At 33.4% G+C, this 14,846-nt stretch overlaps 1 protein-coding gene across 2 annotated transcripts in view; it reads left to right on the top strand.

Moving 5' to 3' along the window:
* Window positions 1-14,846, top strand: part of CNTN5 (contactin 5) — a 1,277,333-nt gene that overhangs the window by 149,938 nt on the left and 1,112,549 nt on the right. The window lies entirely within an intron of this gene.

The raw sequence follows: 14,846 nt of genomic DNA, 5'->3' as shown, positions 1-14,846 counted from the left end.
AGAGAGCTGACATATGTTCTAAAGTGTAATCTCTACAATTAGTCTTACTGTCCTATAAATGCAGTCAGAAAAAAATAATTTAGCATGGTAGCAGAAAGTAGTAAATTCAACTAACCTATAGTAGTTTACCATTAGATAATGAGATAGAGTCTCTATCATTTATATATGTATGGAAGTATCTATAACAGGGCCTGTCACACTGAAGACAGTGAATGATTTGTTGAATTAATAACTAGTAAATGCCCACTCAACCATTATCCTCATGCAGTTGGGTTTATTTAATTGTTTGGTTACAATATTCAAAACTTTATACTATCTCTATAACATTTAACCTGAACCTAATCTTTCATCAAAGATGTTCTTACACATCTAGAAGTAATAGAGATTTTCTATCAACTTCTCTCATTTTGCTGCTTGTATAGCACTAATGAAATCTCTGATATTTTCTATGAAAGAGAAATTTGTAAAAAAAAAAAGGGGGGGGGTTAATTCAGAAATGGCAAGGACTCCAAGTCATTCCTTGGAAACTATTTCAGAAACCAGATAGAAGTTATTCCTCTAATTAATATTCCAAATACGTGGTCCCACCCAGATCAGAATAACTTTTTATCACTCAGTCCAGTGATTTGTTACTGAAACTCCTGGTACATTTGTCACCATTGGTCATCCACTCCTGTCTTCTTAAAATTGTCTTCTGTCTTAGCATTCATTATATTAGTTTCTCCAGTTCTCTTCTTATATCTGAATATTTGTTTCTAACTTCTTTGCTAAATTTCTTTTCTTAATTGCCCTAAAATATTGTTCTCCAAGATTTTGTGCTCAATTTTCTTCTTTTCCTACAATATACCATTGATACAGGTAATCCCATTTACACTTTTGGTTTCAGCTACCACCAATATGTGGATAGCTCTGAATCTCATTATCCCAACTGAATTATACAAATTCTAAACTTATATAGTTAATTTTGTACTGTATTTATTTATTTATTCATTTTACATAAAATTCCTTGTATAACATTGACTATCCTCACCTTAAATTTTATTTAACTTCAGAATAGCTTAACTACTCACTGTGCTGCCCATGTCAGTCTAAAAATGTTATCCTCTTCCTTACTTACATGTCTAATAGATGAAAACTCATTAATTTTACTTCTTTTTGCCTCCTGAATCTATCCATTCATCTTTATACTCATTGTCAATGCCTCCATTCAGGTCTTCATTATGGCTTGGTTGGCCTATCAAAATATCCTCTAACTGTTTTCTGAATATCCATGATTTTAAGCTTCTAATTTATTCTTCCTGTTACCATTGCTTTGAAGTTTCTAAAACATAACTGTTTTTGTCATCCCCTGACTAGAAATCAAGGTAAAATCCAAGTTACTCACCTTTCATTTAGATTTTATTCTTACTTGATTTGTCTTCTCCTATATTGATATCTTCTACACATAACCTTTGCACATTACATTATGCTATACCTAACTACTGGCAGTGCTTAAATGTGCATGTTTTCTTACAACTCCATGAATTCATACCTGTTTACTCCTGCTTGGAAAAACTTCTGATCCTACAAATTAACTTGGCAAACTTCTATTTCTTCTTGAAATTAAACTAACTAAATGTAACGTGTATTAGGAACCTGTCCCAATTTTGTAAGCCTTCTTTATCCAAGTAGCCATCCTTCATACCCATATAGAATATCATATTTTATACCACTTTATGTAATTTTGAAAATTATTTTATTTATTTATTTGACAGAGAAAGAGAAAGTACACAAGTAGGCAGAGTGACAGGTAGAGAGAGAAGGAGAAGCGGGCTCTCCAATGAAGAGAGAGCCCAATGCGGAGCTCAATGCCAGGACCCTGGGATCATGACCTGAGCCAAAGGCAGACATTTAACTAAGTGAGCCACCCAGGCACCCCAATTAGTTTTAAAAATCATGGATTCTAGTTCATTATCTGGCACTTTAAAATATTTAATAAATATTATGAAATTTTGTTAAGAATTATTTATGCTATATAATTCCATGATTATCCAGAAGTACAAAGATTTTTTTTTAATAATACACTTCAAGTGTATTATTTTACTTAGAAACATAATCAGATATCTTGTTTGTGTAGAAATATGGAGAATAAGGTAGTTCTTTTGAAGAAACAAAATTCCCAGCCCTGTTAAAGGTTTAAAGAAATATCCAAAATAGAAGAGGCTAGAAGAAATGACATTTAACACTCTAAATGTAAAACGGTGCTTTTAGGAAACATGCTAGTGTATTTCCTAAAAAGACTAAGTACTTGGTTTTCAAGTTGTATTTGAAAGCATGTAGTGTTTAAATTAACCAAATTGTTTAAATAAATCAATTCCAGGTGTTAAAAGAACTTTCTTAAAGGAATTTAGGAAGAAATTAGATATTTGATCATACATCTAGGAAGATATTCAAAAAGAAAAGGGGGAAATTTTTCTTTGGGGAACACAACAAAAAGCAATTTAGAAAGAAAAAAATCAAGTCCAATATTATCAGTAAAATAGAGAAGAGAGTATCTTTTTTAGGTGATTTGGTTAGCAGATTTGCATGAATAGTCTGAGTTAGGGTGAATTAATAACGCACAATTCTTGATTCACTCAAATACTATCTGAGTACTTATGGTGAAAGCCATTGACAAAAACACCTAAAACAAAGCATGGGAATGGTGAGTTAAAAAGTAATCTTGATAGGATCTATAGATGATAGTTAAGAAAATCATTACCAAAATGAACTAATTACTTTTAAAAATAAAAAGACCTGTCTTGTGAACTAAAAGGTAATGGGCAATTCTTTCTTTAGGAGATGATTTCTGTTAGACATAAATAATATACAGTAAAATTCTGAAATCTTTTCCTGTGATCTTAATTAGTATCATCGTGAAACACATTGAACTTTTTTTTTACCACCCTTTGTCTAGTAGAATACGTAATTTTAATGATATAAATGCTTAAATCTGAACTGAAAACTTCAGCAACTAAACAATAAGAGCTAATCATTTAAATTTCATTCTTAGTTGGAGCTAAAAGTGTGTATTCTCTTTGATGAAGAAGCACAGGAGTAAGACAAAGAAATGTTACCATGCTTTAATAATAAAAAAATAAAAAGTAAAAACATAGATTTATCAACAAAATAGAAGAAAATTCTGCAGGACAATGTCACATATTATATAAAAGCAGGAAGGGAGAAATTTTAGGAATTTTTCTTAGTGGTCATTATACAAAAATAAAATACAATTTTCAATTTAAATCTCAATGAATATGTCTTTTGAAGCAAAATGTATTGTATATTCTCCTCTTTGATTTTACTTCATCACAAACCATAGAAGAACACGTTCCATCATTCATGGCTCCTAAAAACACACTAAAGAGAAAATTCCCACTTTAAGTCCTCTTCAGCATAGCACTCACAGCTTTACATAATCTTTATCAAAGTTTTACAGTCTTTATCTCAATTATGCTTATATTGGGCAAACACATTTTCTTTACTAGAACTTTGTAGTTGTATTTTCAAAATACACATTTATATTAACCGGTTTTCAAAGTTTCTTAATGTAAAATTGAACTTTATTTTTATATATTTGTCTCTTTTAATCAGTTTTCTCAAACAATACTTTTTTAGTTCAAATTTAGTGTTTATCATACTCATAGTTATTGTAAGAAAATATTGAGTGTGACTTTTCCTTCTATCCTGGGATTGTCTTTATGAACACAGATTTGAAGACAAAGTATTTTTCAGTACCCGTATTCTGTAAAGATATAAATCAACAATGTGGACAGATAATTTTCTTCAGAAAAGCAACTATTTTATCAATCTTTTTCAACAATATCAGAGGGAAGAACAAGAGATCAAACAATAGGGATACCCAAAGGTATCAGTTATAAAAGCAGAGGATGGCTAAAAGAAGAGAAGCCTGGAATCTTAATCTCAGCTAGGGTATCTGATTGCCAATGTGTTTATTGATCTTCCTTGAACTAGGGGATGGAAAAGAGAAAAAGAGAGAGATAGCACCAAGGAAGGAGAAGTGAGAGTTGAGCAGCCAGTTCTCAAGGATTTCCTGGAGATCAGATGGGCAATGAAGACCCATTTTATTGGTCTTTGACCTAATAAAATTAGGCAATAATTGAATCCTCAGAAAAAGAAACTGAGAGGAGTATACCTAGAAGTGCTGGAGTTGAAAGGAGTTGAGGAGCACCTCACCCAGGCTTTTCCCTCTAAGTGCTATTTGTATTCAGTGAAAAATTCAATAGTTTGATGCCCTCCATACAGAGGCATTGTCAGACTATTAGTACAAAACAGAGAAATGACAGACAACCAGAAGAGAAAATTACAAAGACACCAAAGTCTAGCTAACACTTGACACCAGAGAGTGCACCATTTAAGGGAGGGCAGCCATATCCTAGATGCCATAACACTGTTCATCTACTTCAGACATTATCGTGGAAAAAGCAATCACATGCTAACCTTGTCCTCAGTTCTCTCAAGTCCCTGGAGTCCTAGCTTCATTGGTGAAGTGTGGGACGGAGTGTGAAGGGGTGGTAAAGTGCTGAATCAGATATGTGAATTGTAAACTAGTCTATGGTGAATTTTTAATAAGTCAAAGAGAGCCAAAATCTATAGGAATATATGTATATATGAATTTTTTTTATTTCCAATCCAATATAAATTTAAGATCACAATGTTTTTGACAAATATCTTCAATCGTATGTATTCTTATGCTAAATATCTTGAGTTTTGTTTATTAAATTTTTTGATCTAATATTCCACTGCTAATAGCAATAAACAATACTAGTATTACTACAAACACTAAATCTACGGACAGCCCATTAAAGTATTTTTGTGGGCAGCCTGGGTGGCTCAGCGGTTTAGTGCCGCCTTCAGCCCCGGGCATGACCCTAGAGACGTGGGACCGAGTCCCACGTCGTCGGGTTCCCTGCATGGAGCCTGCTTCACCCTCTGCCTGTGTCTCAGCCTCTCTTTCTCTCTCTGTGTCTCTCATGAATAAATAAATAAAATCTTTAAAACATTTTTTTGAAATTTTCTTCTTAAAATAGTCCGCTTTAAGTCACTGAAAGCAATTTTTGTGTATGGTAGTTTTGTCACCATGCTGATACAAAATTGTCTATTGTTTACAGTTCTATGGAATTGTTTCATGCAATTTCTTTTCTAATTATGTAAAATACTATGTAATGTAAAGCATATAAGACACAGCAACTACATAAAGATATATACAGTATTTGAGGAAGACTTATTCTATCCCTGAACTCTTCTTCCCCCCATAGGTAATCATTTTTACTGGCTTTTGACTATTCTTTCTGGTGTTTAGTATATATACATACACAGTATTATATTAGTGTATATATATAGTGGTTATGTGTATATATACTATATATATAATATATATGCATATGTTGTACATGCGTATATATATATATTCTGGAGATCATTTCATTTCAGTAGAGATCTTTCTCATTCTTTTTATAGCTGAATAGTATTTTATTATACAGATATAAGTCACAGTTTATTCATCCAGTTCTATCATGATAAACAGTTGACTTTAGTCTTTTATTATTGAAAGTAATGCCAGAATGTATATTGTATATATGCCATTTCATATGGATTTCTAGAAAAGAAATTGCTGATTTAAAGGTGACTGTATACATAATGTTGTTAAAGATAGCCAATTTCCCTCCATTTTTCAATCTCACCATCTGTGTGTGGGTGCCTCTTTCATTACATTCTTGCCGACAGAATATGTTGTCAGATCTTTTATGTCTAATAGGTGAGAAATGATATATTTCAGTATATATAAATAGAGAATTTGTCTGAGAGGTTAAATGGTTTTTATGTTTACAGACACTTTGTAATTATTTGAAATGTGATTTTTCATGTTTTTATTATACCCCATTAAATGAAAATAACATAATTTATTTAGTGTATGATTGTTTAACTATGAGGTAAATAGCCACATATTTAGGATATGTTTGCTCTTTCTGTTTTGTTAAGGTTTTCTTTTAAACTCTTTTTAATTCAAAACAGTTAAAGAAAAAGCCAATTACAAAATTAGAAAAATAATATATAAATGGCATAGCTAGATACATTAACATAGTTAAATATTTAATAAAATGTATTTAAATGACATTAAATACTAATTACAAGTTGTATTTACCTTATGTTATTTATAAAAATTACAAGCATACCACATATTATTGTGCTTTGCTTTATCATACTTTGCAAATGTTGAGGTTTATTTTGGGTTTTGTTTTTTTTGTTTTGTTTTTTTGTTGTTGTTTTGTCTAAATTGAAGGTTTATGGCAAATGTGTCAAGCAGGTGTATTGGCATCATTTTTCCAACATCAAAGGTGTCTCTGTGACACATTTTGGCAATCCTTGTGATATTTCAAACTCTTTCAGTATTATTATCTTTTTTCTGGTGATCTGTGATCAATGATCTTTGATGTTGCTATTATAACTGTTTTGTGGGCCCATGTACATATAAGACAGCAAACTTAATTGATAAATATTGTGTATGTCCTGACTGCTCCCCCAACCAGCTATTCCTCTGTCTCTGTCCTTATCCTTGGGTCCCTGTATTTTCTGACACACAACCATATTGAAGTTGGGCCAATTAATAACCCCACAATGGCCTCTAAATGTTCAAGTGTAAGGAAGAGTCCCATATCTCTTACTTTATATCAAAGCTAGAAATGATTAAGCTTAGTGAAGAAGGCATGTCAAAAGCTGAGATAAGCTGAAAACCAAGTCCCTTTCACCAAATAGTGAATGCAAAGGAAAAATTTATTGAAGGAAATTAAAAGTGCTGCTCTAGAGATGGATGATAAGAAAGCAAAACAATTTTATTGCTGATATGGGAAAAGTTTTCATTGTCTGAGGAGAAGATCAAACCATCCTCAGCTTTTCCTTAAGCTGAAGACTAATCCAGAGTATGGCCTTAACTTTGTCAATTCTATGAAGGCTAAAAGAGATACAGCTGCAAAAGAAAAGTTTGAAATGAGCAGACACTGTTTCGTGAGGTTTAAGGAAAGAAGACTTAACATAACAGTGCAAGGTGTAGCAAGAAGTTATCCAGAAGATACAGCTAAGATAATTAGTAAGAGAGGCTACACTAAACAATAGATTTTTAATGTAGGTGAAACTGTCTTCTATTGGAAGAAGATGCCATATAGGAGTTTTATAGTCAGAGAGGAGAAGTCAATGCCTAGCTTCAAAGTTTCAGAGAACAGGATGACCTTCTCGTTAGGAGTTAATGCAGCCAGTGAATTTAAGTTGAAGCCTATTCTCATTTACCATGCCAAAAGTAGTAGGGCTCTTAAGAATTAGGTTAAATCTACTTTGTAGTGTTCTATAAATAAATGGAACAGCAAAGCCTACATGACAGCATATCTGTTTACAACATGGTTCACTGAATATTTTCAGCTCACTTTTGAGACTTACTGCTCACGAAAAAGCAGTTTCTTTCAAATATTACTGCTTATAAACAATGAGTCTGGTCATACAAAAACTCAGAGAGAGATATCCAATGAGACTAATGTTGTATTCATGCCTACTAGTACAATACTCATTCTGCAACCTGTAGATCAAGGAACGATTTTGACTTTCAATTTTTGTTATTTAAGAAATACATTTCATAAGACTGTAGCTACCATAAATAGTGATTCTTGTGATAGATCTGGGAAAAGTAAATTGAAAATATTCTGGAAAGGATTCACCATTCTAGATGCCATTAAGAACATTTGTGATTCATGGGAAGAGGTCATAATGCCAGCATTAACAGGAGTTTGGAAGAAGCTGATTCCAATCCTCATGGATGATTTTGAGGGATTCAAGACTTCAGTGGAGGAAATAACTGGAAATGTGGTAGAAATAGCAGAATAACTAGAATTAGAAAAAGAACCTGAAGATGTGACTGAATTGATATACTCTCATGAAAAAACTTGAACAGATGAGAGGTTGCCTCTAATGGATGAGCAAAGAAAGTGATTTTCTTTCTACCCATGGTGAAGATGTGGTGAAGATGATTGAAATGACAACAAAGGATTTAGAATATTACAAAAACTTAGTTGATGAAGCAGCTCAGAGCTTGAAAAGATAAATTCTAATTTTGAAAAACGTTCTACTCTGTGCAAAATGCTATCAAGCACCATTTCATGCCACAGAGAAATCTTAGTGAAAGGAAAAGTCATCTATATACCAAACTTTACCACTGCCTTATGCTAAGAAATTGCCACAGTTCTGCAGCCTTCAACAACCAACACCCTGATCAGTTAGCAGCCATCAACATCAAGGCAAGACCTACTGCCAACAAAACGATTAGGAATCCTTAAAAGCTCAGATGATGGTTAGTATCATTTAACACTCAAGTATGTTTTTAATTAAGGTATCTACACTTTAAAAATAAAACTATTACACACTTAATAGATCACATTATAATGTAGGAAAAACGAAAAAATCATTTAATTTGTTTTACTACCATATTCATTTTATCACAGTCATCTGGAATTGAATCCACAGTATTTGAGGTATGCTTATACAAAAAGAAATGAGATTTCTGTCATTCAGACTTGATGCATTGGTATATACATTATGAATAACTGATACTGAACAAGGTTTAAATAAATCCAATTTTATAAAATTTAGCGAAAACATGTTTATTTAAATCTGCCATTTGGAAATATTATATTTGAAAAGAACATTCCCTTGTTGGTATAAATACTGAAGAGAGAATGACAGATTTTTACTTACTGTTATATTTGTTTTTCTGGGGATTTTAGTTAAAAGTAATATTAAGTTGCATCTGCTATAAACAGATGTACATGTAGCAGCACCAAAATGTTAACTCCAACATAAATGACAATATCCATATGTTCCTGGCATTTATATCTTTTGGCACTTGTATACCGTACATGATTATAAACTATGTGTAACACTTAAGAAAAATAAATTAACAATCTGGTCAAGAAGACTCGAAGACCTCTTTAATTCTAAGTAGAACTTTTTAAAAATGTATTTTATTAAGATATAAGTATATGCATAGTTGTATTATAAAATGAGTACTTCAGGAAATTTTTAATAAGTTTCCTATAGATAGACATTCTCATCAGATTTCTCATCAATATAGTAGTGATTATTATACCAAGCTCTATCTCCACTATAAACATGTGAATTGGGATAAAAAGTAATTTTTAAATATATAGTAAAGTTGAAGATTAAGAAAGAGAGAGCCCTAGGAACCAAAAGTGAAAAATGACTAAAAAGAACAAAAAGTAGAAATTGAAACTGAATGACTTAGATAAGTATGGAAATTGTGCACTTCATATTCTCTAGGACTCAGGTTCCTAAAATTGGATTGGGACCCTAATCAAGGATATTGGCCTTGTGTGTACAAGGGAACTATAACTGGTCTTTTCGATGAATCAAAGAATTAGGAAGTATTGATAATTACTAATTATCAATTAGAGATAAGATAATTAGTAATTATCTCTAATATAGAACTGGAAAAATTCTGTCTTCTTGTTTGAGAATGCAACATGTAATGTGCCCTTGACTTGAGCTTCATTTGTGAGTTTTAAAAGAGTCATAATTTAAAAAGTGGAAACCCCAGCTCATACTGTACACAGATGTTGGGACTTTTCATGTTGCCCTCTTGGCACTGAAATTCTGAGATTAAAAGAAATGACAAAATATATGAGCACATACACAGGCAAATGTAAATGAAATTCAAGTAGAAAGTATTTAATGAGAATTATATTAGAATCCATGGCATCAAATCATGTATTGAAAACGTTTCTAAAGGGAACGAATTTTACAATTAAAATATCACACTTTTAAGAGGTGAAAAAAATAGACCATTCAGGGGAAAAAAGCTTCACAAAGAATATATATTAAAATTAATAGAAGACATGATTTGAATAGAACCAATAAAGTAAGAATAAGGTCATTTGGCAAAGGAAAAATCAATTTAAAAAAATATTATAAACAAAGTATTTTCTTGTATTCAACACTTATTAGACATAATGAATTAAGAGCCGAAGAAAGAATTCATAAATTGGAAAATTATTTGAGGAAATCACCCAAAGTATAGATAAAATTTTCAAGAAAATAAAATTAAGTTAAAAAAGACAATAGAATTAAAATCTCCAGCCAAACTTTAATGAGAATTCTATAAGAGGTAAATTCAATAAACTAAAGGTAGATTAATTTTAGGAACGCAGAGAACCATTAAACTACAAATCTGAAATGTTTATTTTTTTAGGATTAATACTATGAGATAAAAAGGTGCAAATTACATGCAAAAGTTTTTCAATAATGGCAGAAATTGGAAAACAAAACAACCATATACTGGCTTTTGTACCTAGATTTGTTTTTGTAATTAAATTTGGTTCAATATTGTGAAGTAAAACATTTTTAAAAATATAAAATTAATAAATTCACTGCCTCCAGTCTAAGGCTAATGGATTAGAATTACTAAAGGATACAGTTTGTTAAGAAAGAAAACAAAGACTTGAGAACAACTGTTTTTTAAAAAAATGGTAAATAAAGAAATTTGTAGGATATAGTGCAATCTAAAACAAAACAAAACAAAACAAAATAAAACACCTTTTCTGAGAAATTTAAAAGTAGATAGAACTAAATTAGTAGCAAATTATGGAAGATTGCAATGAGATCATTGTAAGTGGTAGAGATATTGTGCAGTTTTCCCCACAATAAAAATAGAATCACTTTCCTTTTATATATAACACTTTTATTATAACAATTCTCCCTGGAGTCCCGGGATCAAGGCTCACATCAAGCTCCCTGTGATGAGCCTGCTTCTCCCTCTGCCTGTGTCTCTGCCTCTCTCTCTCTCATGAATAAATAAAATCTTTTAAAAAAGGAATTTCCTCTTCCATGAATTGTCTGTTAATTGTTTAAATTTCTGTTTGGAGGAGCACCTGGGTGGCTCAGTCAGTTAGGTGTCCTATTTCAGGATATTTGCTCATTGGGGAGTCTGTTTCTCCCTCTCCCTCTGTACTCTCTCTCTTTCTCTTGCTTTCTTTCTCAAATAAATAAAATCTTGAAAAAAATAAATTTCTGTTTGGATTTTGGTCATATACTTCTGCATCTATCAAATTCTAGTTCGTGAATGAACAAGAATCTAGAGTGCTTATAATATTTATCAGTTAAAAATGGATTACAATTCTGAGATACTAATGGTATGTTGTATCTGGATCTAGATTATTATTTAATAAGTGTTTTATATATTAAAAATGATTGAGCTGTAAACCTTATGTATATTTTACACTAATTTTAAAAATTTCACAAAAATATAGGCACATAGGTAGTGTAGTCAGTTAAACATCTGACTCTTGGTTTCAGCTCGGCTTGTAATCCTAGGGTCCTGGGATAAAGTTCCGCCTCAGATCCATGCTCAACTTGAAATTCTCTCTCCCTCTGCCCCTCTCCCCTCTCTGAACATTAATTAATTAATTAATTTTAAAATTAATTTTAAATTTCTTTTTATTTTTAAGATTGATTGATTCATGAGAGACAGAGAGCGAGAGAGAGAGGCAGAGACACAGGCAGAGGGAGAAGCAGGCCTCATGCAGGGGGCCCAATGCAGGACTCAATCCTGAAACTTCAGGATCATGCCCTGGACCAAAGGCAGATGTTCAACCACTGAGCCACTCAGGCATCCCTGTTTCTTAAATTTCAAATATGAGTGAATTCATATGGATTTGTCTCTCTCTGACTAATTTTCCTTAGCATAATATACTGTAGTTCCAGCTCCATCATTGCAAATGGCAAGATTTCATTCTTTCTGATGTTTGAGTAATATTCCATTGTATATAAATATGACGCCTTCTTTATTCATTCATCAGTCAATGAACATTGGGGCTCTTTCCATAATTTAGCTGTTGATGATAATGTTGCTACAAACATGGGGTGCAAATGCCCCTTCGAGTCAGAATCTTTATATCCTTTGAATAAATACCGCATAGCACAATTGTTGGTTCATGGGTAACTATATTTAACTTCTTGAGAAACATCCACACTGTTTTTTCAGAGTGGCTGCACCCGTCTGCATTCCAACCAACACTGCAAGAGGGTTCCCCTTTCTCCACATTCTCTCCAACATTTATTGTTTCCTGAGTTGTTAATTTTCCCCATTCTCACTGGTGTGATGTGGTATCTCACTGTGGTTTTGATTTGTATTTCCCTAATGTTGAGTGACATAGAGCATTTTTTGTATGTGTCTCTTAGTCATTTATATGTATGAATGTATGTATGTATTACGTATGTAATTATTATTTGTATGTCTTCTTTGGAGAAATATCTGTTCACGTCTTCTGCCCATTTCTTGATTGCGTTTTTTGGTTTTCAGTATTGAATTTGATATGTTCTTTATAGATTTTTTGCATACTAGCCCCTTATCCCATGTCATGCAAATATCTGTAGGTTGTCTTGTAGTTTTTATGATTATTTCCTTCATCATGTAGAAGCTTTTTTGTTTGTTTGTTTTTTAATCTTTATGAGGTCCCAGTAGTTCACCTTTGCTTTTGTTTCCTTTGCCTTTAGAATCCTCTCTAGAAAGAATTTGCTGCAGCTGAGGTCAAAGAGGTCGCTGTTTTCTCCTCTAGGATTTTGATGGTTTCCTGTCCTATATTTTGGTCTCTCATCTATTTCTAATTTATTTTTGTGTATGGTGTAAGAAAGAGCTTCAATTTCTTTTGTCTGCAAGTGGCTGTCCAATTTCCCCAATACTATTTGTTGAAAAGACTGTCTTTCCAGTGTATGTTCTTTCCTGCTTTTTTGAAGATTAGTTGACCATACATAGATTTGACGGTCCATTTCTGGGTTCTCTATTATTTTTTTTAATATTTTTATTTATTTATTCATAGAGACATACACAGAGAGAGAGAGAGAGAGAGAGGCAGAGGGAGAAACAGGCTCCATGCAGGGAGCCTGATGCGGGACTCGATTCCTGGTCTCCAGGATCACACCCCCGGCTGCAGGCGGCGCTAAACCACTGCGCCACCACCACCGGGGCTGCCCTGGGTTCTCTATTCTGTTCGATTGATCTATGTGTCTGTTTTTACACGGGTACCACACTGTCTTGATAATTATGGCTTTGTAATACAGCTTTAAGTCTGGGATTGTGATGCCTCCTACTTTGCTTTTCTTTTTCAACATTACTTTGGCTATTTGCAGTCTTTTCTGGTTCCATACAAATTTTAGTATTTGTTTTAGCTCTGTGAAAAATACTGATGTTATTATTATTATTATTTCTTTTGCTTTGACAAATTTATTAAGAAATTAATATACTGAATAGAGTGTACTAGTAGACACACAGACTGACGTTGGTAGAGCTGTTGTGGTTAATCCAGCTTTGGTGCCTCCTCCAAGGCCCAGCCCCTACATAGAAGGTTAGGAGCTCACGTCCAGAAGGCCAGCAGGCAGAGTCTCATCTGCAGGTTGCTCTCTGGTGTGGAGTTCTTTTCTCACAGATCTGAGGCTTGTTTCCCAGATCTCACTTTATTTTGATCAAGATTGCATTAAATGTGTAGATTGCATTGGGTAGTACAGACATTTTAACAATATTTGTTCTTCCAATACATGAGCATCAAGTGTTTTTCCATTTATTTGTTTCTTCTTTAATTTCTTTCATAAGTGTTTTGTAGTTTTCAGCAAACAGGTTTTTTTTTTTTTTTTTTACCTCTTTGGTTAGGTTTACTCCTAGTTATCATATGGATTTTGGTGCAATTGTAAAAGAGGTCAATTCCTTCATTTCTCTTTCTCCTGCTTCATTATTGGTATATACAATTGCAAAATACTTCTATATATTGATTGTATACCCTGAGATGTTGCTAAATTCCTGTATCAGTTCTAGTAATTATTTGGTAGAGACTTGTGAATTTCTATATAAAATATCAAGTCAAGGGCAGCCCAGGTGTCTCAGCGGTTTAGCACCTCCTTTAGCCCAGGGCGTGATCCTGGAGACCGGGGATCAAGTCCCACGTCGGGCTCCCCGCATAGAGGCTGCTTCTCCCTCTGCCTGTGTCTCTGCCCCTCTCTCTCTGTGTGTCTCTCATGAATAAATGAATAAAATCTTTTAAAAATAGAATATCAATTCATCTGCAAATAGTGAAAGATTTATTTCTTCCTTGCCTATCTGGATGCCTTATATTTCTTGTTTTATTACTGACACTGGGACTTCCAGTACCATTTTGAACAATGGTGAGAGTGTACATCCCTGTTATTCTTCTGACCTTAGGGGAAAAGCCATCAGTTTTTCCTCAGTGAGGATGATATTAACTGTGTGTCTTTCATACGTGGCCCTTATGATATTGAGGTATATTATTCCTTCTATCTCTACTTTCTTGTGGGTTTTTTAATAAATAAAGACTGCCATATGGGCAGCCCGGGTGGCTCAGCGGTTTAGCGCCGCCTTCAGTCCAGGGCGTGATCCCGGAGACCCGGGATGGAGTCCCACATCGGGCTCCCTGTATGGAGCCTGCTTCTCCCTCTGCCTGTGTCTCTGCCTCTGACTCTGTGTGTCTCTATGAATAAATAAATAAAATGTTAAAAAAAAAGAAAAAGGCTGCTGTAGGGGCACCTGGGTAGCTCGGTGGTTAAGCATCTGCCTTTGGCTCAGGGTGTGATCCCGGGGTCCTGGAATTGAGTCCTGCATCAGGCGTCCCACAGAGAGACTGCTTCTCCCTCTGCATATGTCTCCACCTCTTTCTGTGTGTGTGTCTCTTATGCATAAGTAAATAAAGTCTTTAAAAAAAAAAAGAAAGGATACTGTATTTTGCTAAATGCTTTTCCTGCAT

Source organism: Canis lupus, chromosome 21 (genome assembly GCF_011100685.1).
Source record: "Canis lupus familiaris isolate Mischka breed German Shepherd chromosome 21, alternate assembly UU_Cfam_GSD_1.0, whole genome shotgun sequence".
NCBI classification, from domain to species: domain Eukaryota; kingdom Metazoa; phylum Chordata; class Mammalia; order Carnivora; family Canidae; genus Canis; species Canis lupus.
The sequence above is the reverse complement of the archived record's forward strand: the minus strand, read 5'-3'. Positions and strand labels throughout refer to the sequence as shown.